Here is a 23,479-nt window from a genome sequence, read left to right as displayed (position 1 = left end):
ATAGTTATATATATACAGTCATCCATTCTCTTCTGTGTATGCCTTATCTCCTTTCCCCTTTGCAAATCTGGATCTTTGAATCCTCCCCTTTTCAATCATTGTTATCTCAATTTGTCCCTATGTATGCCGAACGTTCATTACGCTCTCACTATAGCAATTCTCTTATTATCTAATAGATAATGCCCTGTTCTTAGTAAGAGACTCCTCTGCTTCTATTTGCCTGATAGTCATTTTTACTCCTAATTATGTATTTTTTTGTGTCATTTTATTTTAGGTGAGCTGACCCCTTTCAGCATTTCCTATAGTGCAGGCCTTGTAGTGGAGAATTCCCTTAATTTTTGTATGTCTTGAAAGGTCTTAATTTCTCCTTCATATCTAAAGGAGAGCTTAGCTGGATACATTATTCATTTAATCATTTAAACATTGGATTTCATTTCTTTCTGGCTTGTAAGGTCTGCACTGAGAAGTTTGATGATAATCTAATAGGTTTTCCTTTATAAGTCACCAATTTCTTCTCCCTGGCTGCCCTGAGAATTCTATCTTCGTCATTGATTTTTGATAACTTTAATACAATGTGTCTTGGCAAAGGCCCATTTGGGTTGAGATAATAGGGTGTTCTGTTGACCTCTTGAATTCCATACTCCAGCTCATTCCTTCGATTTGGGAAATTCTCATCCACTATTTGTCTGAAAATTCTCTCTAGTCCCTGCTCTTTTTCCTTGCCTTCGATAATGCCCATTATTCTTATATTTCCTCTCCTGACAGTATCAGCTAGTTATTGTATTTCTTTTTCATTATTTTTCATTCTTCAGGTTCTCTCTTTTTCCTTCTGATTGAACTGTAGAGTTCTGTCTTTGATATCCCTGAACTTTCCTCCATTTGGTCGACTCTATTTCCCAAGCATGCTATTTTATTGTTCAACTCTTGCAGTGTGTGTTGTTGTTGTTGTTGTTTTATCTCCAGAAGATCTATTCTGTTCTCCTCGAGGGTTTCAGTCTCCTTGCTCTGCTCATCTAGTTACTTTTTTAATTCCTGAAATTGTTGATATGTCTTGTTTCAGAACTCACTGAGTTTTTTCAGAAGTACCATCCTGAATTCTGTTATTTAAGTTGCATATTTCTATGTCTGTAAGCTTATTTTCTGGAGATTTTTCTCTTTCTTTTTGAGATGCCTTGTCACCTTGATTGTTCATGGTGTTTAATGGACTATTTCTCTGCTTTGGCATTATTGGAAGTGTATTCTGCTGTTTTTCCAGAAAAGAGATTTATTATATAAAGGTCTCTCTTTAGACTGCTGCAGAGAAGGCACTTTTCTTTTGGTTTCCAGTAGGTGAGGTCTAAGCTTTGTGGATTTTTGCTTTATATAAAGCCTAAATAATGCCTTTTTTATTTTCTTGTAGATATTTAATCATACTTGCTACTCTCAGTTTCAGTCCCTGTCAGTGTTAGCAATAGTTTTGGTAGTGTTTGCTCTGATTCCCCTTGGGCTCCACAATGATCAGTCTCAGAGGGTATGGAGGGAGGGGCCCTCTTGGTTGGGGGATGGGGACTGCAGCTCTCCCTCGGTTTTGCAACCAGACCAGTAAAAATGAACTGTTGTTACTCTGAGGTCCCGTCCCGCTTCTCTACTTTTCTACCCTGATGACTATGCCCTGCTGCCAGCTGCATAGAAGTTCAGGCACTTCCAGGCAGGCTGATTAGGGAAGTCACCGCACCTTTACCCCTTCCCCTTCTCCTGCAAGGAGCTCCGGTGGCTGCAAGAGGCAGCCTCTTTATTTCTCCCAGACCACCGCCTGCCACCCGGGGTTCTGACTTGTGGTAGTTCTTATGCACAGATCACACACTCAGACATGCTTATGTGTAGTTTGGGTATTTTTTGTTCAGTTTTAGATGTTCAGCTTATTGTTGTTTCAAGGGGAGAGATCTGAAGACATCTCGCACTCTGCCATGTTTCTGCATTTGCTTTCTGACTTCTACTGAGCCTAAGACTGTTCAAACCCAACCTCCTTTAGGAAGCCTTCCCTGCTAACTCCACCTAACTGAAAATACTTATTTTCTATGCTGCACATTTTTAGTGCCCAGGGATTGTCAATTAAATGGTTCTCTAATTATTCTGGAGAAGCCAGGTGTTAGACAATTTTCCACAAGTCAAAATATAGATAATTAGAACTGCAACTCCAAGATCTTAGGTAATGCTTCTCTTCACCAGGAGGGGGCGCACGACATCACACGACTTGCTGAAGCAGTGGAAAGGGGTGGGGATAGGGGAATCCTAACAGATGTTTGGATTTTGGTAGAAAGCTGAGAAACCCAGAACATCAGAGACAACCTCCTACAAGTGTGTAGCTGTGTTAAAATCAGGACAAGCAAGCAAACAAACAAACAAACAAATTCAGGAGAAGCTAGTGGTCAGTTCTTTTTATACACAAGAACAAAAATGTTTTCCACAATGGAGGAAAAAATTAGTGATCACCTCCTAAAATAAATGAAAACAGCAGTGACTGTAACAACGACAATGACTATAGGATAGAATGAGAAATAAGATGCAATCTAAAGAGTTTACAGTCTAGTGGAGAGGACAGACTGACTTTAAGGATGTGCCCTCCTTTTGAAGCGCTGACGGGCGTTTGCACCCTAGCTTGCATGGGCATGTGTGGGAGTTGGCAAAGATGTCCCACCAACACCTCAATCCAATTTGTCTTAACAGCTTATCAATGTCCCTGTTCTCCATCAGCTCGTTTTTCTGGTTTCCCTTCCACCATATTTTGTTTGTTTGTTGTTTTTTGTTTTTTTTGTTTTTGTAGAGAGCAGCAGATCATTTCCTCCCCCATGCAAGTGTAACCTCGATGCTGTTTAGGAGTCTAGTGACTTTTCCAATAGTTACTGAGGGCCGTCTCTGTGCCAGGCTGTGCTGGGCACTGGGGATGCAATGCTGACTGAGATATGAGTCCTCACTCTAGAGGAGCCCAAGGTGTAAGATAGTGAGACAGCCGTGGAAACACAGTGTCAAACAGGTAAAGTGCTAAGGCAGAAGTCTCTTAGGACTTGCAGAGGGGTGAGAGGAGGGGCATCAAAAAGCATCAAAGGAGGAGATGCTTAAACTGGGTATTGAAACAAAATATTTTTGCATTGTACATGGCTAGCCAGGGGAAGCAAGGTAAGCATGACCCTACGTGGCCAAGGGTGCTAGGGAGAGGACTCCGGGAGTTGTTGGATCATGGAGGGCTGTCCTTGGCTGCTATGCTAAGGAGTCTGGGCTAGAACTATGGAGGAAATGAGAGGTAGTCATAGAGGTTCAATTAGAAGGATAACAATCATACTTACACTTTTAAAAAGTTCACTCTTCTAGCTGTGTGGAGGATGAATACAGTAGGGATATAGGAAGAGCAGACCTGAATTTGGATGGTAAGTTAAGATTTGATTGAAACAGATGATGTCATCTGAACTAAGATGACAGCAGTGGGGATGGAGAGGAGGGGCTGGATATGAGGTTGAAATGACAGGTTTTGGTCTCTGATTAGACGGAGCGAGGTGAGGGCAGAGGTCCCCCAGGTTTCGGGCTTCAGCAGCTGGGGTAAGTGCTGGTGGCAGCAGATGAGATGAACAGAGGGGGTGGAGGAGAGATCTGAGGAGGAAGATTACAAGTCGTTGACAAATATGGGGCATCATGTCCCATGCTCCATGCTCACCAGACCCCCCAATCTAGATCTTTACTGCTGCTCACTGGTTCTGTGACAGAGGTTTCCTTTTGGGTGTCACCAGTTTTAGTGTTTAGTCTCTCTTCTAGCTTATGAATGCTTTCATTTAATATTTACCGACAGCCCATTGTGTGCAGGCACTGTGACAAGTTCCTTCCCGCAGAGCTTAGTGCAGGGGGCCTAGTGCAGGGGGATAAGGATAAAGGAAGAGACAGATAATAAAGTTAACAATTGTAATACAGTGTGAAAAACACTCTCATACGTGAAGACCAGGAAACCACGAGAACCTTCCAGGAAGGGTACACAACCTGGACTTGGAGCACTGAGGAAGGTTTCCTCAAGCAATGACATCAAGGCTCAACTGAATGAGTAAAGGGTTGCCCAGGGAGGGTGTGAGTGGCAGTGGGGCTAGGGATGGGGAGAAAGTGTTTCAACAAGCCTGGAACTATTGGGGGTGCAGTGCCTGCCCCTGAGGTGTGTAGGACAGGAGAAAACAAACAGCCTTCCTGTGAGAACACACAGGAGAAACCAAGTCCTCAGGTTTTTACCAAGGAAAGGAGGTGAAAAGGGCATTCAACGAAGCATTGAGGATAGAGGGAAGTTCGTGTCCTGGGGATGCTTTTCAAAGAGACTTAAGAGGTTTTACAGGGGTGGAGACTGAGGAGGAGTTCAGAGAAAGAGCTTTATGGTTGTTCATTTATTAATGCATTTTATTTAATAAGTATGTATTGAGTACCTACTCTAGGCCAGAAATACAGTAGTGAATGAGACAGACAAGTTTCCCAGGCTCATGGAACTTATCTTTTAGTGGGAGGAGACATAAACAAATAAGGTAATTTCAGACAGTAGTAAGTGCTGGAAGAATGGGAAATAGGGGAATGCAATCAATGGTGAGTGCCTAGGGAGGAGCTTCTCTAGGTTGGATGATGAGGGAGAACCTCTAAGGTAGTAACATTGACACGTGAGCTGAGTAGGAGGTGAGCATCCCTTCTAGGTAGAAAAGACAGATAGCAAAGGCATTAAGTGTGGGCAAGAGTCAATACTTGGAGGGGCTTTATCTTGAGTGGTAAGCAAGGATAACAGCAGTGTGATGGGGTTAGCTGTCGCAGGATTAGGCGCAGGATTTGTTTTCTCCTGTCCTACACACCTCAGGGGCAGGCACTGCACCCCCAATAGTTCCAGGCTTGTTGAAACACTTTCTCCCCATCCCTATCCCCACTGCCACTCACCCCCTCACTGGGCAAGACTTTACTTAGTGTTTCAGTGGGCGGATGGACCCCAGGCCTGGAGGGATTGTACCTCTGAGGGAGCCTCCTTAGGCTCTGACAGAAGAAGCCTGAGTTTTTGGAGGGAGTTGGAGCTGGTCTGTGTCAGGATTGTTCATTTGGAAGAGGCTCCAAACTCTAGATCAGGAGAAGGTAAATTGCACCCAAGGGCCAAGTCTTAAATTATTTGAACACAGACGAGCTCCTTCATATATGTATTGTCAGTGGTTGCTTTAGCAAGTTGAATAGTTGCAACAAAGACTATATGGCCCGCAAAGCCTGAAACATTTACTATCTGACTCTTTATGGAAAAAGTTTGCTAAGCCCTGCTCGGGCTGTGGCAGGCAGTTTTCTCAGAGGTGGTCCAGGCCTGGTCTGTGCATGCTGAGAAGTAAGGCTTTGCTCTGAATCTGGATCTCCAAAAGCTAAAATCCATCTCAGGTGCTGTAAACCTGTTAGTCATTAAGCTCGTTCACATGTATGCAGTAGTGTGCTATGAGCTTGGAGATATGGTTCAGGCTTGAATTGACCTTCAATGCATGTCTGTGAGCTGCAAGAGGTATCTTCGCAAATCACGGCCCTAAGCTTGTCATCTACTGCTCAGTAGCATTAAGTGACTCTGTTGCTGCCTAACAATTACTTCAGCCAAACTTGAATACTCACTACTCCCCAAATATACTTTTGCCACCTTGGTGACTGAATCATTTGGGACCACTTATCACATTCTGCTTTCTGTTCTTGGTTATTTAGGTTCTTGCCTCATGTGCTCCATCAGTTTTTTAATTACGTAAGGGTAAGTACCCTATCTCCATTCATTTTTATATGCCCAGTGAGTCTGGCTTTTAGGAGAGGAGCCAGTGATTACTGAATTACATATCAGTAACAGTTGCTTCGCACAGTTTCTTGAATCCATTTGGCATTCAAAAATATTGATCTAGTGTTGCATCCAGTCGATCAGGGGTCCACTGTATTAATATTTGTATCTCTCACACCTAATATCTGACATATAATAAATGAATGAAAAATACGAATCAATGAATGATCTCAAGTATTTCTACAAGGTGAGAAGAAAGTCATATCTACTAGAAGTGGTAGGCATTTGGGATTGTTTTCTCTGCTGTCGTATGATAGGTTTGGGACCCTGAGGGCTGACATTTCCTAATTCTAAACTTGAAGTTTCAATGAATTCCTACCAGGTTGACAAAGTCATGTATGTGGGCCATGGCTCTTGGTCTAAATAATGTACTTCTTTTAGATGTGATTAATTGAAACAACATATAAAAATTGAAAGCAATGTTTGAGGGCTAACTATTTGTCAGCCATGGTGATAGGCATTCTTTATACATTGTCTTATTTAATACTCACTACACACTCATGCAATAGATCTTTAGCAAAACTTTCTTTAGTGGAAAATTTTAAACATATACAGAAGTCAAGAGAATAGCCTTCCTGGACCCATCACCAAATTCACTATTAACTTATGGCCAATCTTGTTTCACATACTCTACCCACTTATACCCCTTTCTTATTATTTTGAAGCAGAAAACAGACATTATATAATTTCATCCATAAATGCTTTAGTATATATCTGTAAAAGATAAGGTTTCTTTAAAAAACATAACCACAATATCATGATCACACTAACCACCCCACATAATTATTTTTATATCAAATATCCTATTCCGAATTTTCAATTATTTCATATATTTTTTAAAAATGTATTTGTTTAAACCAGGGTCTAAATAAAGTCCTACTTTATGGTGGTTTAATTTGTCTCAGTTTTTCTTTTGAACTTTAGTTTATTTTTTTAATCTCTTTTTTTCCCCTCTCGCAATTTATTTTTTGAAGAAACCAGGTTGTTTTCCCATATTTTGGATTTTGCTAATTATGTATGTCCTTATGAAGTTGTCTAACAAATACATGTTCTCTGTATTTACTGTAAATTAATAGTTTGATCTAAAGGCTTGAGCATATTCAGGCTAGATATGGGGGAGGGCAACAAATATTTTACTAGGTTCTTTCGCCGGGAGGTACATAATGTCTGTTTGTCGTTTCTTTTTTGGTGATGTTAGCTGTTGATCAATTATGGATTGAAAAATGATAGCATTATTATATCATGCCTTCTTCAGTTATTAGTTGGAATACTTCTATAAAGATATACTACCCCTTATAAACTGTCTAGTTACCTGGTGGCCCAATTTATATAGAAAAGGCTGGATTTGTTCTTTTTATTGATCATTTTTCAAAATAATCAGTCGTTTCATACCTTTCAATGGCAACCACTTTTATTTTTTCTTAAGAATCATTATGAATGCAAGAATTTAAACATATTCGATGTATACCAATTCCTTGCAATTATTGTCCTTATTGGCCAGAAGGAGTTCCTTCAAACTGGCTCTTGAGACTTGTTGACATCATCCTAATAATCTTTGATAGATCCCTTCTTCTGTAGAGTGGCAATATGTTCCAGGCTTGTCTTGTACATTTTTGGCCCCAGACCTGGAGTCAACAATTTCTCCAAGAAGTTCTTGTTTCTTTAGTGGGAAATGGGATTTGGAGACCACAGTCTTGGTGCTAGGAGTAGACATTATCTTAAAAAATTTTTTTTTAATTAATAGCTTTATTGAGGTATAATTTACATACCAGAAAATTCACCCATTTTAAGTGTACAATTTAATGACTTTTAGTATATTTACAGAGTTGTGCAGCAAGCACTAAAATCTAATTTTAGAACATTTCCATCACCCTTAAAAGAACCTTATGCCCATTGGAGTCATTCATCATTCTCACCCCAGTCCTAGGCCACCACAAAACTACCTTCTGTCTCTTTGGATTTGCCCATTCTGGACATTTTATATAAATGGAATCATGCAATATATGTTCTTTTGTGTTCTTTCATGGGAGACAATGTTTTTGAGGTTCATCAATGTCATAGCATGTATTAGTACTTTCTTCCTTTTTATTTTTGAATAGTATTCCATTATATATACCTACCATACTTTGTTTATCCTTTTATCAGTTGATGGGCATTTGTTTCCACCTCTCGGCCCTAGTGGTTAGTGTTTCTATGAACACTTACCTACAAGTCTTTGTGTGGACATATGTTTTCATTTCCCTTGGGTAGATACCATGAAATGAAATTGCTGAATTTATGGTAATTCTATATTTAACATATTGAGAAACTGTCGTACTATTTAGAAAAAAAAAATGGCTGCATTATTTCACTTTTCCATGAGCAGAGTGTTAGGACTTCTATTTCTTCACATACACACCAACACTTAACTGTTCTTGCCAATAGCCATTTGAGTGGGTGTGAGATGCTATCTTATCATGGTTTTGATTTGTATTTTCTTAGTGACTAATGATGTCGAGTACTTTTTCATGTCGAGTACTTTTTTATTGATCCTTAGTAGATCTTCTTTGGAGAAATATCTATTCATATCCTTTGCTCATTTTTAAATTGGATTATTTGCCTTCATTATTGAGTCATGGATATAACTTGCTTATCAGATATATGATTTCTAATTTTTTCTCTCATTCAATAGGTTGTCTTTTCATTTTCTTGATTGTGTGCTTTGAAGTGTGAAAGTTCATAATTTGAATCATGTGCAATTTGCCATTTTTTTCCTATTTTCCCTGTGCTTTTGGTGTTGTACCTAAGAAATCACTGCCTAATACAAGATAGGAAAGATGTACTCCTGTTTTTTTCCAAGTTTTTGTTCTAATGTTTAGGTCAGTGATCCATTTTGAGTTGATTTTTGTGTATGGGGTGAGTTAGGGGCCCAAATTAATTTTTTTGTATGTGGATATCCAATTGCCTAAGCACCATTTGCTGAAATGACTATTCCTTTTGCATTGAATTTTCTTGGCACTTTTGTAGAAAATCAATTGACTATAAATGTAAGCATTTATTTCTGGACTTTCAATTAATTCCATCGACCTATATGTCTATCTTTATGTCTTTACTACACTGTCTTTATTATCTTTGTAGTAAGTTTTGAAACCAGAGAGTAAGGAAGTCCTCCAGTATTGTTCTTTTTCAGGATTGTTTTGTTATTCTGGGTCCTTCGCAGTTTCGTGTGAATTTTAGGGTCAACTTGCAATTTTTGCAATAAAAGCAGCAGAGTTTTTGATAGGGATTGTGTTGAATCTGTAGACCAATTTGGGGAACATGGCCATCTTAGTAATATTTAATCTTCTGATTCATGAATATGGGGTGTATTTCCATTTATTTAGGTCTTTAATTTCTTTCAGCAATGTTTTATAGTTTCAGTTACAAGTCTTGCATTTCTTTTGTTAAATTTATTCCTAAGTATTTTATTCTTTTTGATGCCATTGTAAATGGAATTATTTTCTTGATTTCATTTTCAGACTGTTCATTGCTAGTGTGTAGAAGTTCGATTTCTGTATGTTGATTTTGTGAACTTACTGAACTCATTTTTTCTAGTTTTTTTTTAAGTGGATTTCTTAGGATTTTCTGTGTACAAGAGCATGTCTTTTGTGACTAGACAGTTTTACTATTTCCTTTCCAACCTGGATGCCTTTTATATCTTTGTTGCTTAATTACCCTGGCCAGAACCTTCAGTATGATGTTGAACAGAAGTAGTGAGCATGTTCCCAGTCTCAGAGGAACCTGAATCCCATTGTTAGCTGTAGAGTTTTCACAGATGCTCTTTAGCATGTTGAGGAAGTAACTGTCTATTCTAGTTTGCCAAGGATTTGATTCTCATAAATGGGCAGATATTATCTTTATACCCATTTTACAGATAAGGAAACTAGCATTCTCTTCATAGATGATCGGACTCCAAAGACCAAGATCTTAATCACTGTGCTGTCTCTATAGCACACTCTTCCATTTACTTATTTCCCCTCAGTATCTTCCTCCTGATTCTTCCCTTTTGCTCACTTTGTTAATGTTCTCCAGGATTCTTAGCACTCTGCCCTTGTTACTACCTTTGAGGTGAGAGAGTGGCTTTAACCTTCACCTCTAAGCTGATCACTACAAAATCTGTCTCCAACCCTCCCTGAGCTCTAGTATATCCTAAGCTTCCAAGTCTTTTCCACTTGGACATCTGAGAAATCTTAAACTTATCATGTTTCTACAGTGTTTCATTATTTCTGTGTCCTCTCAAGTAGGCTCCTCTTTCTGTATTTTTAATATCAAATGCTTCTTCCATTTACCTTATTTAAGCCTGAAACCTGAGAATGATCCTACATGCCTCCTTCTCTGACCCTTCCTCTCATCTTTTCTTATCACTTGTGAAGTTTTGCCTATTTTAAACTCCAAAGCATCTTTGCAATCCGTTCTTTTCTCTTCATCTCCACTGCTGCAACCTCAGCTAAGGCAACCATAATTTCTCACTCCTGTCTTGTCCCCATCAAATTCACCCTCCATGTCAGGGACACAGTGGTTTCTCTGTATTACAGATCCTCTAATATTTAAACTCTTGCAAGGCTCCATATCTTCACGGCATGGCAAACAAGGCCTTCCCTCCTCAGTTGAATTTTGTACACTTCCACCAATTACTGAACTCATTAAGTGCCCTTCAAGATATCAATTTTAACAGCTACATAATACTTTCATCATTTGGAGACATTATACATTATTTGACCAGTTCTTTGTGTATTTTTCTTTGCATGTCACGTTGTCTCATGCCTCAGTGCTTCTTGTGTATTCTGTTGTCTCTATTTGAAAGGTTCTTTCTTCTTTGACATCATTCCCTCTACTCCTTTTCACCCTGAAGAACCGTACTTAGCAGCCCATGCTTTCTGGAAACTTCTCTTACTCTTATAGAGTTAATTATGCCTCTCTATTTTTTCAGAACATTGTACAAATATTGCATTTGTACAATATTATATTTGCATTTGTCCTATATTATAATTATTTGTCATATTTTCTTTATTCTCACTCTAAGTTGAGGTCAGCAATCATGTTAGATTTATCTTGAATAACCTTATTGATGCCCAGCATACAGAATATACTAAAAAAATTTGTTGAACTCATTTGAATTAGTTTTTCTTTGATAAACCTCCTTGCTTTTAATAGACCATTTTCTAATTTGTCAAGCAGTTTAAATGCATTTTTAAAGAACATACTTAAAAATAACATTTTTTGGATGACAAAAAATCACATGTTTATTTTAAACTGCATGGAATGTATAGAAAAACCCTTAGAAGAAAATGCAAATTCCTTATCAATCTATTTGGATATGTTCCCATTTTGATGTATTATGTCCATTCATTTTTTCTGAGCATTCATATGTGTATGACACATATATGTATATGTTGTGCATATATGTATAGTATACACACATGTATATTTTGAATATATGTGTACATATATAAATAGTTGGATATATACAAAACAGTGTTATACATACTTTTGTAACCTTTTATAAACTCATTAGTGCGTTTCCTCATGTCATTATTATTTTTAAAATGATTTTAATGATGGTACAGTATTGCATCATATATATAAATTATAATATGTTTACGTATTGTTAAATGTCGAGTATTTTAAATTTTTACTTATAGATAAATAATGCCATGGTGAACATATTTGTATATAGAGCCTTCCACAAACCTTTGATTCAACATAATAAGATAAAAAATAGTTCACTTATTCTCTCAACAGAAATTCATTAAGTAACTACTATGGGGCAGGTATTTTAAAGAACTTTTAATAAAGCCATTTCTCTCCAGGAGTCATAATTAGGGAAAGGGGGTGCTCCATTCCGCCATAGGTTCTCTAGAATAGGAGCCGGTGAGTAAGTTCCATGTTGAGCATTCTAGGCTTGGTTGCTAAGATGTGAATTATTTCTCAACAATTGAGCAGTATTCCCAGGATACGCTTCTCCTGTGTCATCTGACTTCTTCCTCGTAGTGCTGTTGCCCCTCTGGTGTGGATGAGAAGGAAGGAAACAGGGACTAGAGCAGCGTCAGGCCCAGAAAGGTGAGTCTGAGCATGAGGAATGACATTGAACAGTGGCCCTGTCAGGATAGGAGAAGGATGGATTCAAGGGACATTTCATAAGTAGAATTCTGTGTTCTGAGAGAACTAGGGTGTGAGAGAAGTCAAAGGTGACTGAAAACTCAAGCACTGCCTACATGTAGAAGTTTGGATGGAGAGAAGATAATTAGTTTAATGTGGTATGTATTGATTTTGAAGTAACGCAAAAAATGAAGAAGTCTAAAATATAGAAGCAAGAGTTTGCACCTGAAACAAGACCTGGAGAGAGAGAGATTTTTGTAAAAAGGGGTCAAATACATAGTGACAGAAAGAAATCCGACAATGGAAGGTGAACACATAATGTAAATGTATTTATACCTTACTGTTAAAATATGCAGCTGAAACTTACTGGATTTCGTTAACCAATGTCACCATAAAAATAAATAAATTAAAAAAAGAAGAGGAAGATGAGAAAAAAAATTTAAACATTCATTTGAACTCTGTATTTTTCTAACAAAGTTTAAATTTCAGCAATTCACTATATTCCTTCTGAACAAGATAAGGGCCTTAAACTCCTTAATTTCCCTTCTCATCTTCTATGTTGTGTTGCCTAATGTTTTAGTTCCATCATGATTTTAACTCCCTCACATTAGTAGTGATTATTATTATATTTTAACAGTCAGTTCTTATTTATATTTGCCAACTTCTCAGTCAGAGTCTTAACAGAAAACAAATTACACACTCATATTAGGATAATTCCAAGAGAGTTTAATAGATGAATTAATTAAAGCAACTCTTTCTAATGGGTATGTATGAGTAGAGATTTAAAAACCCACAAGAGATAGTATGATATGTTGAAACTACTAACAACTGGAGTTTTAGCACTCCTAAGTCTGAAGGGATTTGGGGAGGGAACAGTCATGGAAACTTGAAAGGAGAGATGTATATATGGGATTGAGAGAAGCAGTGACCTCAAAGGACCACCATGCTGGGAGGAACCAGGGGAATGTATACTCTGATGGACCATCCTCACTTCCTGCAGTGTCCTATTAGGCCTCCACATTGGCAAAACCCAATTGCAAGCCAGAGAACAAGGGAGCTTATTTGATGTAGTCAATATTGGCCAGCCTCCAAGGCCCTTAGCAGAATGGAGAGGGTGTAGAGAAGATCTGGAGAGCCAACAGAAAATATTAAGGATACCAGATGTTTTACTAATTCTTAGTACATAATTAGTACATTTCCTGTGTCCTACTTCTTTCCAGGTTTATTTTATTCCTTGCTGAAGGAAGGAAGTATGTTAGTATTTCTTTCAGTGAAGGCTTATGAGTAATAGATTTCTTAGTATACTTGAAAATGTCTTCATTTTGTCCTCACTATTGAATGATATAGCTGTAGATAAATTTTTATTTTTTAATTTTTAATTAAGTTTATTGGGTAACATTGGTTAATACAATTATATAATTTTCAGGTGTACATTACCTTTTGACATCTGTATATTCTTTAGTGTGTTTACCACCCCAAGCCAAGTTTCCTTCAGCTACCATATATTTGATCCCCTTCACCCACTTCACCCTCCCCCAAAACCCTGTATTTGACCCCTTTTACCCCATCTACCTCTCCTCTCCTCCCCCATACCCTACCCTCTGGTAACCACTAGTCCATGTCCATGAGCCTCTGTTTGTTTGTCCTGTTCATTTGTTGCTTTTAGGTTTATATCCCACATATAAGTGATATCATATGATTTTCAACTTTTTCTATCTGACTTATTTCGCTTAGCATGATTATCTTGAGGTCCATCCATGTCACAAATAGCAGTATATCATCTATTCTTATATTCCATTGTATATACGTACCACAGCTTCTTTAGCCAATCACCTATTGTAGGACACTTCAGTTGCTTCCATGTCCTGGCCACTGTGAATAATGCTGCTACGAATATCAGTGTGCAAATATCTTTCTGGATATGGTTTTTCAAGTCTTTGGGAGTAAATAGCCAGTAGAGGGATTGCTGGATCATATGGTAGACCAATTCTTAGTTTTTTGAGGACCCTCCCTGTTGTTTTCCATAGAGGCTGTACCAATTTTAAGTCCCACCAGCTACAGATAAATTTTTAGATTAATAGTTATTTTCTTTCAAAACCTGGAAGCTGTTATTTCGTTGTCTCATCTACTGTGTCCAGTGAGAAATCTGCTGTTTGGTAGTCTTTCATAGTTCACTTTTTTTTCTTTGAACATTTTATGATTCTCTCACTTTCCATGATCTTTTATTTTATTTCAATGTATCTAGATATATATTTATTTGTATTATCCTGTGAAAGATGTGGTGTACTTTTTCAATCTGAGGAGTCATCGCTCTCTTTTTTTTTAATTGTGAAAGATTCTCAGCCCTTATCAGTTCAACTATTACCTCCTGGCCACTCTCTTCTTTTGGAATTCCCATTAAGCATATATTGGAGTTTTTCATGCTACCTTCCACCTCTCTAAACCTCTATTTTATTCATTTCTCTATGTGTCTGTGCTATATTCTGGGTCACTTTAGTTTGTCTTCCAATTCATTAATTTATTCTTCAGCTGTGTCTACTATGAAATTATTCTACTGAGTTGTTTAACCAATCTCTATGTTTTCCTTTTCTGTCTCTTTAAAATATAGCTCCCCTTTTATTTTATGTAAAATTCTATATTCACCTTATAGCTCCTATCTTTCCTTTAACTTAAAAAATGTTTTTTTGTTGTTGTTATTAAATCAACACAGAGAAAGTGCATGAACCAAGTGTGTAGACCTTGATTTATCACAAAGCAAATATCTGTGTCACCACCAGCCAGGTAAAATAAATAGTATCACCAGAACCCCAGAACTCCTTATTGCAAGCCTTCCCAGTTACCATACGCTCTCAAAATAACCCATGAATCTTTATAAAAAGTACTCTCTTGCTTTTCTTTAAAGTTTTCTTACCTAAGTTTGCATCCCTAAACACAGTGGTTTATATTTGCCTGTTTTTGAGCTTTTTAAAAATGTACTTAATAAAGTACATATTATTTGTATCTGGTTTCCCTCACTCATTTTATATTTGTTGGATTTGTACATTTGTTGCTGGAGATTGTAGTTTGTTAATTTTTATTGCTGTATAATATTCCATCAAGTGAATAATATATAAATATATCACTATTTATTCATTAAGATGATATTGGACATTTGAGTTGTAATTTGGGGATATTATGGATTATGGCACTATGAACAGTCACATAAATGTCTGTCAGTTTAAGTAAGCGTTCATTTCTGTTAAGTGTCTACTTAGGAAAGGATCATAGAAAATACCCATCTTCAGCTCCTAGAGATAATACCAATTTTTCCAAAGTGGCTATATTATTTTACACTCCTACTAGTAGTTTAAGAAAATTTCCACTGTTCCACATCCTTGCCACATTTGTCATTGTAAACCTTTTAAATTTAAGCCATTCTGGGGTGTGTGCAGCGGCATATTTTTGTGGTTTTAATTTCCACTTTCCTAATTCCTAGTGAGGTTGAGCCGAACTTTTTAATGTGTTAATGGAACACTTAGATATCCTCCTTTATGAATTCTTCATAAGTGTCTTACCCAGTTTTCTATTTGTGTTCTTATTTGATTTGCAGGAGATTTTTATATGTTTTGGATAGAAATCCTTTGTTGGATGGCATGTATCTTCTTTCGCTCTGTAGCTTGCCCTTCTTACTCAACTAATGGTGTATTTTGATGACTGGTGGATATTAATTTCTTTTCCATCTTTTTTTTTTTTAAATACCAAACCTATAGAAAAGTTGAAAGAATAGTACAATGAGCATCCATTATTATTCAGCCAATTTGCTAAAATATTTTGCCATATTTGTTCCCTGTTTCTCTCTCTTTCTCGCCTTCTTTCTTCCCTGCCTCCCACCCTCTCCCTTCCTCTCTCTCTCCTACACACACACACACACACACACACACACACACACACACGGATCTGAATTATTTCAAAGTGAGTTCAGACTTATATTATGGTACTATAAGTATTCTAGCCTGTATCCCCTTTGAAAAAAGGAAATTGTAGTAACATTACTTCAGTATTGATACAATAATATTATCATTATCATATAGACTATGGTCAAGTTTCCCAAGTATCCTCAAAATTTTCTTTATAGTTGTGTTTCCTCCCACCTAAGTTCTAATCAAAGATCATCAGTTGCATTCTTATTTGATCTAAAACAGCTCACCCAGCTTTCTTGTAGACTGTCCCACATTCTGAATTTGACTGATTGTTTCCTCATTATAGATTCAGATTAAATATATTGAGCAAAGTATTACATAGGCGAAGTTTTATATTTTTTATTGCATCATCAGGAGGCACATAATATCTATTAGTTCTATTGTTAGTGATGCTAATTTTGATTGCTTGGTGAACGTGGTGTCCATCAGATCTCTCCATTGTAAAAGTACCTTTTCTCCTTTTGCTATTAAGTAATCTGTATGGTGATACTTAGAGACCATGTGAATCTCTTGTTCCACTGATGCTTCTTACCTGTATCAGTTACTTCATTTGTAATTATAATTCTATCTTTTCTTCTATATTTATTGAATGGCATTCTTTGAAGTCAAATCCCACCCCCACTAACAATCATACATATTTTGTTACAAACCCATAGGTTTTTTTTTTTAATTCAATTGACTTTAATCCATTACCATCATTATTCTTTTCGATGTTCAAGTTGTTCCTCATTTGACCAGTGGGAGAACCCTATAAGCTGGATACTCTTTCTTTTTAATATATCTCCATTAGTTTTTCAGCACTTCCTCATTTCTAGCACGAAAAGATACTCAATTTGTACTTTTACTGCTCCCAACAAGTAATGAGCCATTTCTCCAAGGAGTTCTTTCTTTTTAAAGCATGTGGTTTGGGGCTTCTGGTCAAGATAGCAGAGTAGGTAAATGCTATGTTGCCTCCTCTCATGACCATATCAAAATTACAACTAAACTACAGAACAACCATCATTGAAAATCACCTGAAGTCTAGGTGAACAGAAGTTCTACAACTAAGGACATACAGAAGAAGCCACCTAGAAACTGGTAGGAGGGGCGGAGACACACAACAGGCTGGCCCCACACCCACATGTGGTAGTTAAAAATTGAGAGGGATATCTTGGCTGTGGATGTCCCCCTAAGAGTAGTGAGGGGTCCTAGACCCATACCAGGCTACCCAGCCCAGGTTTCCAGTGCCAAAAAGAGAAGTCCCCATAACTTCTGGCTGTGAAAACCAGTGGGGATTATAGCTGAGTGAGACAGAGGGCTGCTGGAGTCCTTGGCATTCCTCTTAAAGGGCCCATGCTCAGACTTACCCACTAATGAACTTACTTGCTCTGAGCTCCAGCATTGGGGCAGAAGCTTGGGGGTGGGGGGAGTACTCCTGGGACATATGGGGAGGAACTGTGTTATCTGGCTTTAGGGCGAGGGCTAAAGGAGAAGTTTTCTTCCAGACGGAAGTACTGGCAGAATCTTTTGTTTCCTTTTTGAACCCTTCCCACTCCCAGTGTGCAGATACAGGTGGCTGCCATATCTGAGTTTCCATTGAACTGGCTAATACTAGTCGTCCTGCCCTAGTGATTCCCTGAGACCCCATCCCACCCAACCTGTGGGCCCACTCAAGATACCTTCAGTGTCTTTTCTCTATAAAGGGCCTGTCTTAGCTCATGCTGCAGACTTTCCTAAAATCTCTCAAAGGTTCACAAAATCCAAACAAGCAGCATCTGGCCTCAGCATGACCTCTTCTGAGCATCCCCAAGCCTGGCACTAGCAGCAGCTGACCTTGGTTTGCCTCTTGGCCTCTTGAGACTATTTCAAGTCCAGAGTGGGTGGTGGTCATCTGCAGATTTCTTGATGGCTTATGCCAAGTGGCCCTGGGCAGGGCACAGGCTTCAGCTGAACTTGGCCTGTGGTGAGGCCCCTCCCAGGAGGCCCTGGGGCTGGCATACCTGGTGGCCCACTTCTGACCAAGCTGGAGCAGCATCTAGGGGCACATTTGAGAACAACACACCCAAAGGGCAGACTGGGAAGGCATGAGAGCCCTGCTAGAGCAAATCCTGCTTTGTAGGGTCAGCCCTTGCATAAGAGCTCCTCCACTGTAGTCACCACCCAGTCCTCATGACCATCAGCATAAGGGTCAATCTCTCCCATTGGCAACAACCAAGGCTCAACTACAATAGGAGGGCACACGCAACCCATATAAGGGACACACCTGGAGCACCTGGCTCAGGTGACCAGGAAGGCTACTCAACTGAATCCCACAGGACACCTACTACATAAGTCCACTCAATTAAGATCTGGAGGCATAGAAGTTCTACCTAATACATAGAAACAAACACAGGGAGGCAGCCATTATGGGGAGACAAAGAAACATGTTCCAAATGAAGTAATAGACAAAGGTCCAGAAAAAGAACTAAACAAAATGGAGAGAAGCAATCTATCAGATGAAGATTTCAAAACACTGGTTATAAGGATGCTCAATGAACTTAGAGGAAAGTAGATGAACTCAGCAATTTAGAAAGTAAAGTAGCAGAAAACACTCAATCAGAACAGCAATAAGAAAAAAAGAATTTAAAGAATGAGGATAGTTTAAAGGGCCTCTAGGACAGTATCAAGTGTACCAACATTCGCACCATAAGGGTATCAGAAGGAGAAGAGAGGGAGCAAGGAGTTGAAAACCTATTTGAAGAAATAATGATGGAAAACTTCCTTAACTGGTAAAGGAAATAGATATACAATCCCAGGAAGCACAGAGAGTCCTGAACAAGATAAACTCAAAGAGACTCACACCAAGACACATCATAATTAAAATGCCAAAGAGAATCTTAAAAGCATTAAGAGAAAAACAATTAGTTACCTACAAGGGAGCTCCCATAAGATGGTCAGCTTATTTCTCAACAGAAATTTTCCAGGCCAGAAAGGATTGACAGGAAGTATTCAAAGTGATGAAAAGCAAGGACCTACAACCAAGATGACTATGCAGTATCATTTAGAAAGAAGGAGAGATAAAGAGCTTCCCAGACAAGAAAAAGCTAACAGAATTAATCAACTCCGAACCAGTATTACAAGAAATATTAAAGGGACTTCTTTAAGAAGAAGAAAAAAAAATATGAATAATAAAATGGCAATCATTATATATCTATTAACAATTACTTTAAATATAAATGGATAAGATGCTCCAATCAAAAGAGAGGATGGCTGAATGGATAAGAAAATGGGACCCTTACATATGCTGCCAACAAAAGACTCACTTCAGATCGAAAGACACACCATATAATTATTACAATATTAATTCAAAAGGATGGAAAAAGATATTTTATGAAAATGGAAAAAAAAATCTGGGGTAGTGATACTTATACCAGACAAAATAGACTTTAAAACAAAAGCTATAACCAGACAAAGAAGGACCCAGTATTCTCGCTGCTGGTTATTTCTCCAAAGAAACATAAAATACTACTTTAAAAAGACATGTGAATCCATATGTTTATTGCAGCATAGTGAAGATTTGGAGAGAAACTGAATGTCCATCAATGAATAGATAGGTAAGGAAGAGGTGGTGCATTTATACAATGGAATATTACTCAGCCATAAGAAGAATGAAATCTTGCCATCTGCAACAACATGGATGGACCTAGAGAGTATTGTGCTGAGTGGATTAAGTCAGACAGAGAAATACAAATGGCATATGGTTTCACTTACATGTGGAATCTAAAGAACAAAATAAACAACACAGAAACAAACTCATAGAGAACATTTGATGATTGTCACATGAAAACAATGTTGGGGATAGGTGAAACAGGAAGAGATTAAGAAATACAAATTAGTAGTTACAAATAATCATGGGAGTGTAAAGTATAGCATAAGGAATATAGTTAATATTGTAATAATTATATAGTGTCAGATGGGTACTAGATTTATTGGAGTGATCACTTCCTAAGTTATGTAAATGTTTAATCATTATGTTTTCCACCTGAAACTAAGCCTTAATTGAAAAAGAATAAAAATTATTAAAAAGAAAAAATAGTCTCAGGGATGTACAATAAGCCTAGGGAATATAGTCAGTAATATTGTAATAACTATGTATCATGTCAGATGGGTATCAGATCTACAGGGGAGGAGTCACTTAGTTATATAAATGTCTAACCACTATGTTTTACATTTAAAACTAATAGAATATTGAATGTCAACTGAAATTGAAAAAAAATTGTTTTTAGAAGAGTGTGGTATGAATGAAATGCAGAAAGTAGGATTTGAGTAGTAGATAGGCTCTTCGCTACTGGAGTATCAGTGCTTCTAGGATTTTTCCCTGAACAGAGTTACTTTAAATGTTGAATTCTTATTCATACTTGCAATTAAAATTACATCAGAAGGCTCCCATTCCATATTTGCATCTCCTAGCTTCCATGATAAGAATCCTGTTTCCCAAAAAGCCTCACTATATTTAATACAGTATACACAATAGTTTCGGAATTCCTACCCCAATAACACTACCAATAACAAATTCATTAAGTTCAGGGCTTCTTTGCAGGTATTTTTATTCTTAGAATATACCCACTAAGGGCATAAATTAAAGTATGATGTTTTAAAATTATTTGAATTATTTTTTTCTGCATAGCTGTGTAATCAGTTTTATATGCGGTCGGATTCTTTTATTTCTACTGTATTCATTTTCAGGGTTTGCCTTTTTTGATCTATGTGCATTTAGTTTATTTTTGCATATGTAAAGCATTTGCATGATTGAAAAGTCAAAATTTTTTGAAGTGGTAAAGCCAGAGAAGTCTTAATCCTATCCTTATCTCTTTTCTCTTCCTACACACCTCAATAGTAAACATTTTCATTAGTTTCTGTGTTATCCTTTCTCTGTTTTTTCCCAAAAATAAGACTATACACATAAATAGGAATAATATATATGTACACATAAATATTCACTTATACTTATTTTACTTATTACTCAGAAGGTGGCATAATTCTATGTTATTTCATAGAGGTTTTCCTTATACTTTAGCTGTGTAATACTCCACAGGGGAATGTGCCATAGCTTATTATTCATTCAGCAACCAATTCATAGGTATTTAGGGTGTTTTCAATCTTTTGCTATTACAAATAATACCATGACGAGTAACTGTGTCCACATATTTTTTCGTATTAATGGAGAAAAAGCTTCAGGGTAAATTCTGGAAGTGAGCGTTTGCCGAGGAAAGAGCGGATGCATATGTGATGTTAGATATTACAATAGTTCACTCCAGAGGGGTCGTACCATTTTGCACTCTTATCAGTAATGTATGGGAGAGCTTGCTTTCCCCAGCTTTGCATGCTTTTTAGATTTTGTCAACCTAATATGAAGAGATATAGAATCTTGGTGGTGTTTAAATTGTTTTCTTTTTAAAATAGAACTTGTATAATCATTTTTAATATATTGTTGATGGATTTAGTTTTCTATTTTAAAAAAAGATTTTCATATCTATGGTCATGAGCAAGAGTGGCCTTAATTTTCCTTTCTTGAATTATCTTTTTAAAGTTTTAGTGTCACAATTATGCTAATGTTCCTCTTCCTCTTTTTCTATTTTTAGAAGAGATTGTGTTTAATTGGCATTATTTTTTCTTTAAAGGTTTAGTAGGATTTGTTGATAAAGCTGTTAAGGCCTAGAGCTTCTTTATAGGAAGGATATTGATTCTGAATTACATTTCTTTTTCAGTATTAGGACTAATGAGTGTTTTCTACTTATGTCAATTTTAATAGATTATCTTTTTTCTAGGAATTTGTCAACTTACCTAAAAGCTTCAAATTTCTTGTCATAGGTTGTGACCTGTTGAGAATGACTTTTCCACCAGCATAAGGACCTTGAGATCTATCCAGTTAATTACATGTATCAGTAGTTTGTTCTTTTTAAATTGCTGAGTAGTATTCCACGGTATAGATGTGCAACAACAAGGGTTATGTTCCAAGGCCTCAGTGGATACCTGAAACTACAGATAGTATTAAATCCTATATATGCTATGTTTTTCTAAACATACGTATCTATGATAAAGTTTAATTTATAAGTTAGGCACAGTAAGAAATAGAAACATGACTAACAATAAAGTAGAACAATTGTAGCAATATGCTATAATACAAATTATGTGACTGTGGTCTCAAAATATTTTATTGTACTGTATTCACCTTTTTACTTAAAGAAAGCACTTTTATGGCTTTGCTTTGGCATATTCGGATTGCCAGCATCACTACTGATGTGCTTTGAGACCATTATTAAGTAAAATCAGGGTTACTTGAACACAAACACTATGATACTGTGACAGTTAATCTGAGAACCTAGATGATTGCTCAGTGACTAACAGGCAGGAGTGTGTACAGTGTAGATACACTGGACAAAGGGACGATTCCCAATCCAGGCAGGACGGAGTGGGGTGGCTTGGGACTTCATCATCCTACTCAGAATGGCATGCAATTTAAAATTTATGAATTGCTTATTTCTGGAATTTTTCATTTAATATTTTCAGTCTGTCATTGACTATGGATAATTGAAACCATGGGAAAGGAAAATGCAGATAGCAGGGGACGACTGTACTATGGTTTATTTAGCCATTCACCTATCGAAGGACATTTTGGTTGTTTCGGCTTTTGGTGGTTACAATTTCAGTATATGCGCTGCTGAAGCGAGCACATTGACTGTTACAAATAAAGCTCCTATGAGCATTTGTTTTGCTGGGTAGCTGGCAGCCCAAGGATGTTATCAAGGAACCGTGGGCTGAGACTGGCAACAAAACTCGCCGGATAGTACCACTGCATGTCCCACAAAGAACAGAAGCACATCCTTCAGTTTCCCTCCAGCTCCCTCTACTGGTAAAGCGTAACATCATGTCAACTGGCAAAAAAGTAAAGAATGAAATGTTGCCTTTTGTGACAACATGGATTGACCTAGGAGGTATTATAATAAGTAAAATAAGTCAGAGGGAGAAAAACAAATACCTTTTGATTTCACTTATATGGGGAATCTAAAGAACAACATAAACAAACAAAACAGAAATGGACTCATAGATATGGAAAACAAACTGATGGATGCCAGATGGGAAGGGAGTTGGGAGGCTGGGTGAAAAAGGTGAAGGGATTGAGTAGTACAAATTGCTAGTTACAAAATAGTCACGGAGATGTGAAGTACAACATAGGGAATATAGTCAGTAATATTGTAATAGCTACCTATGTTGCCAGGTGGGTACTAGACTTATAGGGGGATTGCTTCATAAATTATATAAATGTCTAACTGCTATGCTGTACACCTGAAACTAATATAAGAGAATATTGAATGTCAACTGTAATTGAAAAAGAAGGACTGTTTCAGTGTAGAGTTTCAGTATTACAAAATGAAGCATTAAAGGATGGGTTTGTAGCTGAGAGGCAATAAATCGATAATTAGAATACTGGATTTTACTTCTTTGAATTTTAAAAACCTTATGACTCTTATTTTCCATAAGCTAAAAATATACACTATATATATGACATTTTCAATATAATATACCAATTTGTTATTAACAGTGTAAC

General features: G+C 37.3%; 1 protein-coding gene across 3 annotated transcripts in view; it reads left to right on the top strand.

The window, feature by feature from the left end:
- Positions 1 to 23,479, top strand: part of LOC107509851 — a 47,414-nt gene that overhangs the window by 8,440 nt on the left and 15,495 nt on the right. The window contains exons 1-2 of one of the 3 annotated variants that reach the window (XM_036237849.1): positions 1,385 to 5,755; positions 11,846 to 11,914. The exons of the other annotated variants lie outside the window; for them this stretch is intronic. The gene's annotated coding sequence lies outside the window, so the exon portion shown is untranslated. Of the gene's footprint in view, positions 1 to 1,384; positions 5,756 to 11,845; positions 11,915 to 23,479 lie in introns of those variants that run through there. 3 annotated transcript variants of the gene reach the window in all.

The sequence above is a fragment of the Rousettus aegyptiacus genome, unplaced genomic scaffold (genome assembly GCF_014176215.1).
Source record: "Rousettus aegyptiacus isolate mRouAeg1 unplaced genomic scaffold, mRouAeg1.p scaffold_m13_p_2, whole genome shotgun sequence".
NCBI classification, from domain to species: domain Eukaryota; kingdom Metazoa; phylum Chordata; class Mammalia; order Chiroptera; family Pteropodidae; genus Rousettus; species Rousettus aegyptiacus.
The sequence above is the reverse complement of the archived record's forward strand: the minus strand, read 5'-3'. Positions and strand labels throughout refer to the sequence as shown.